This window comes from Solanum pennellii, chromosome 12 (assembly GCF_001406875.1).
Source record: "Solanum pennellii chromosome 12, SPENNV200".
NCBI lineage: Eukaryota > Viridiplantae > Streptophyta > Magnoliopsida > Solanales > Solanaceae > Solanum > Solanum pennellii.
The window spans coordinates 6,958,445-6,964,415 of NC_028648.1; positions in this window are offsets into that span (position 1 = coordinate 6,958,445).

A 5,971-nucleotide genomic window follows, 5' to 3' on the forward strand; every position below is an offset into this window, starting at 1 on the left:
TAATTTTAAACACACACAAAAAGTCAAGAAAAAATTTGTGTGATATGTATATTAAGTTTGTTTAAATATATTCTTTATATTTTTTTAATATTATTTTATACTAAATTGGGGTAAGATTACGTGTTATAACTCAAAGGAATAATATCAATTTTTACTTTGCAGATTTACAGTATTTTATTTTTAATTTGCATCTTTCATACTTTATCTTGAGAAATTCATGTGATATTAAATATTCTATTTTGATAAAACTTAATGAATTCATTCTTACGGCCAAATTAAGGTATGTATTGTTTTGATTGAGAACTATTTTATAATTTCTTTATTAGTTCTTACTCAACATTCAAATCTTGATATTTTGATAAATCAAGGAGTCTCATAATATATTTCAATTACTAAATAATTGATGTATTCTTTTGGTTGAGAACTACTTTGAAATCTCTTTATTAAAATATTTCTTACTCAATATTTGATAAATTTTGATATCATGTGTTATAATCTACATCAATGAGTCTCATATATTCGACCTATAACATCTACCTCAATGTTAAATTCTAAAGTAATTACTGCTTTCGTTCATTTTACTTATCATATTTTACCTTTTTATGGTTAATTTAACTATTCTCAACGCTCAATTGAATTAGATTAATGCACTATTTTAGAATTAAAATTTAAATATTTTGAAATATGTACGAAAAATACTATAAGATTCAATGTTTCTCACATTAATATGATTAAAAAAAACACATACTAAATATAATAAGGGTGAAAGTTCATATAAATTAACTCTCAAACAAAATATAAGAAACAAAATAAAATGGGATCGGAAGTGTATATACTCTATAAAATCATAAACATTTTTCTACTTCTTAATTGACACTGTAATTTTGAAAGCTATTTTTATGTATCTTTGATTTAACAATAGAGACACAACTTAACTTTTTTATTACAAATATATCGTTGCAGTGAAGCTGAAATAATTCATACAGATTTTGCAACTTTTTTTATTGTACCAAACAATGTTCAATCAAACATAAGTAACAATATATACTACATTAAATGGAATACAAGCATATGATAAATCAATTATAAGAGAGAGGATGAAGAGGCTAACACCCTAAAGAAAACAAGCTCCAAATATATATAGAGATTGTCAAATTCAATACTTTTAAAAATTTTGTAAGATAATTTATATTATTTGTTGGTTTATTTTTTTAAAAAAATAGTATAATGATGTTTTTCTTTAAATTTCTTATGATTCATTTAGTCTCAATGTTCGGAAAATCGATATAGACAATATACTTTGTCGTTCTTATTTTTTTTTTTTTATAAGTATATTTGTATATGTATTTGTGGTTCTTCATTTTTTTTTAAAAAAAATAAATTTATATATGCTCAAAATATATACAAAATTTCTTGAAATTCTTTTCTTTCTCTACTTTCTATTAAGAAAAATAATTATTTTTTCTTTCACTTATAAGTTTATTACACGAGTACCTATAGAAGATTAAAAACTTTTAAGTGATTATAAATAATAAATAATATATAAATTAAAGATCTTTTAAAAAAATAATTGAAATAGAAGTATAATTTGTGCGTAAATATTATTAGAAATATATAAATACAATTTATATAAAAAATTTAAAATCACGCGTAGCGCGATCAAATTCACTAGTTTATTAAAAAAATTTATCATTAATTAAGAATATCATATAAGTTTTACGATAATATAATTAATATGTATTTGCGTATACATACGGATTGGATTAATTTCATTGTACTGCCACTTATTTCAATACTCTAGAATAGAATGACTTATCATTTTTCTTTACCAATTTAATGTTTTAAAGTTCTTTTCAACTTCTAATAGTAAGCTTTCAGAATTTTATAATAGTCAAATTAGTGAATCGTGCTAGGCTAGATTCATTGATATTCTCCCCTCCTCTTCTTCTAAATTCATCTTCAATGTGACTGGTAAGGATTCCATTGATATTTCTCATATTTCGACTCTTTTAATCATCTATTAAATTATTATTATGCTTGAAAATAAATTATTCTTGGGCTGCTAGTCATTCTATCACGACTTACATAGTTTCTTCCTTTTTAAATTGGACATAAAAATGATAGTCCACTCGACTTTCTTATGAAAATTTTAATTTATTGGTTATTCTGTCTTATTCAGATTTATATATTGCTTTATTTAACATTTTTCATTTTGTAAGCATATGATGACATGTATATATTATTATTTTTTAAGTCAATTGTGTTGATATTACACATGTTTCTATACGTAAGTCTATATAAGTAATAATAAAGGTCAAACATGCAAGACACGTTCTCAGAACTAGTACTATATTAAAAGCGCGCGAAGAAAGGTAGCTTTCTTCTCTCCTGGACGGATGGCGACTTATGTAGTGGTCGGCCTTCCTACCAGAATGCCTTCTTGGTCGAAGAGCCCCTTTTTTACTCTCTATGTCGCCGTGTCATCAATGAGCGTAGATTAATAGCCAAGCCTACCCTTTTGTGCTTGTCAATCTGTATCCCATTCTTCAGGTATAGTTTTCTTTGATCACAGATCGACAGGTGATCCGTCCTTTCTCTCCCTTTCCAGTTAAAAATGTTTTATTTTACGTGTAACTATAATTTTGATAATTGTACTCCATAGCTATAATTTCAGGGGCTGCGGTTTGTATATATCTGCTCGTAATATTTTGCTTGTAAATATACAAATAGGATAAGTATATATATAGAAATTTTGTAGTTATAGATTTAAAAAATTTTTAGAATCCGTTTATATATTTCACTCGTTAATATACAAAAAGGTAATATGTTATTATCTAAGTTATCATTTACTATGCTCTTCAAATTATTATTTTGCTGTCAATCAATTAAAATTCTAATTATCAAATTTATTCTTATTTGCACTACGTAGAGAGTCTTAAAATAAAATAATATTTTACCTTATAAGAATCCTTACTATCCTAAGTTTGTTTTACTTATTCCTATGATAAGGTGAAAAAGAGAAGAAACAAAATATTTGTTGTATAAGAGGACTTAAACAATGTTATTCACTTAGGACCGCTTGATAGGAGGTATTAGTCAAAATAATTCAGAGATTAAATTTTAATCTAAGAAAAATATTATTTGATTATTCGGGAAAAGAATATAATAGAGCAACAATTTTTAATATTTAATACTTTAAATTAACTAAAATTTTACTTCTTAAGTCCTTCATTATTTAATTATATTGAATTTTTTGAAATTTTAGGCTTTAAAATCAATTATAATTTTAAAAAAAAGGCAAGCTCAAGTATGGTATAGTCCCTTCCATGTTATACAAGTGTTATTTCTTTTTGCGTGTATTCTTAATTTTAATGTTTATCGATTATCTACACCAATTATATATAACACTATTGTGTCTTGATAAAAAGTTGTTTATAATCTACTTTCTCTTAATTTTTTTTGTTAATTAATGATTAATGTAATTGATTTATTTTCGTATGTACAGTATCAATACTTAATTATTATTTTTTTGAGAAAGGGTCAAAAATGTCCTTAAATTATAAGAAAAAAAATAAGAATGTCTTTGGTTTATAATTTGGCTAAAAAATGCTCTTACCGTCAATAATTTGGTTCAAAAATGCTCCTAAGCTATATGAAAAGAACAAAATGTCATCCGTTTGTAGTTTGTTCCAAAAATGCCCTTATTGTTATTTGATGGGTCAAAAATACTCATTTTTCCAAAATTAATATATTATTATTTTTTTTAACACATTCTTTTTCTAATTTTTTTTTGAAATTAGCAAATGTGCATCCTACTTCAATTTAGAATAAAATAAAAATAAAAATATTTCTTATTTTATCATCATTATTTTTTGTCGTTATATAAATATAAATTAATGATGAATATACTGTTAGTATTCTGGACATTTTAATATTTTTTAATTATTAATTTGTCTCTTAATACCTCTAGAATTAAGTGTATTATCTACTGCCCGTTGAGGACTTTTTGTTAGGATATATTATTAACCATACGTTTTGATATAGTATTAATATTGAACAATTGTTTATTCATTTATTCAATTCAATAAAGTGTTACATTAAATAGATCAATTGTCATATATGTGTCCTTAACTTATATAGTAGATGATTTGGTGTATAGAGTTTAAGCTTATACACAGAAGATTAAATCATCAGTTCTTATAAGTTAAAATTTATAGTTCACAATCATAGATGGAAATTTGGACAAAATCATCAGAAAGATTGTAGCACGAGATTAAATGTAATTTATCTTGATTATGAGAATGGCATAGTTCTAACTTCTCGTGCTAGTGCATTTGGTATGTATTGAACGGGACCAAGCAGAGATAGTTGTTTTAGACTGACTGATAAAAACATATTCTCTAAACTATTAAATGTACTTATATTCTTAATTTTGATATAACGATTATGATCTGTATATATTAATTATCATTTTGGTTTATTAAAAGGTAAGATTCAGAGATGGGTCAATATGTCTGGTAGATTGGATGATAATAATATATATTGGTGAAATAATTAGTTAGTTGATGGAATCCATGTCTCAGTATAGAGATTGATGATACACCTTTTATGAGAAGCTTGTAAGTTTTCATGTGTAAACCCGGCCGGTAGATTTATGAATCTGGCACATGAAATAAGTTAAGTATTGCTCTAAAAGAAGTTAATCAATGAATTAAATTCATCAGTAATTTAATTTATTGATTAGTATCGGTAATCTTAACATGGGGAATCAAATAAGTGTTTAGTGGTGAATTTCGAAATAAATAGAGGAGTTCAATTACGAATTTTTAGTGGAATGATTTGTAATTTATTATGGTAAGAATAATTCAAATTAATTATTTAGAATTATTTCCATAATAGGAAGCCTCAGTAATAAATTCTGTGGTCCCTCCAGTGCCCTATTTAACTAGAACTCAGAATCCTATTTTCTAGTAGAAGATGGAAAAGTAGCGTGGTTTTTTTTTGAAGGGAAGAAACGTGTGTTTCAATTTTTTCTTGAAAAAAAAAGAGATTTGCTTTCTTCTCCTCTTTGCACTAGGAAGACATCTCTATAAATAGAGATTCTTCTAACCTAGATGAAAAATAAAAAGAGTATTCTATACAATACTTGCCCACCCAAGTATTGAGAGAGTTCAGTTGTTGATTGGGATCACTGTAGAAGACTATAGAACTGGAGTTGGATTTACTTCAAGATATCTGCACACGCTTCAAGAGGTAATCCTGAGTTAATTTTCAGCATACTTTGTATGTGATAACTATTTGTGATTGTTATTTATATTCATGCAAGATGTATGATTCTGGAATGCTTCCGCTGTGTATGCTATTTTCCAACAATTGTTATCAGAGCCATACTTGCATCTTTATACATAACCTAAAATATGCATATGTGAAATTATATGTATGATTCGTGATTGTGAATTTTGTTTTATCACGAAAAGGACAGAACGGATAAAAACTTGATTTGATTTGTTTTTTATTAAATGCATACGGCAATAGTCCTTGATTTTTTATTGTGGCGGCACTTCTGTGCAATTTTTATTCTTGTAAACTGGCGGCTGGTATAAAAAAAATTTCAACCCATGTCTTGTATAAAAAATAAGAAGTGTTTGGTGTAATTTTTTTTAATTGTGGTAGCTGCTGTACATGTTTTGGTGTAATTTTTTTTTCTTTGTAAAAAGAATGACCACTTGTGAATTTTTTTTAAAAAATAAATAGTTTGACTCATTAATATGTAATTAATGATCCATGTTTCTTGGAAGAGTTTGAACCATTTTTTTTTAAAAAAAAAAAAATTGCAACAGTAACGTGTAAAGTTAAAAAAAAAAATTAGTTTGACTCATTAATATGTAATTAATGATCCATGTTTCTTGGAAGAGTTTGAACCATTTTTTTAAAAAAATTTGCAACAGTAACGTGTAAAGAAAAAAAAAAG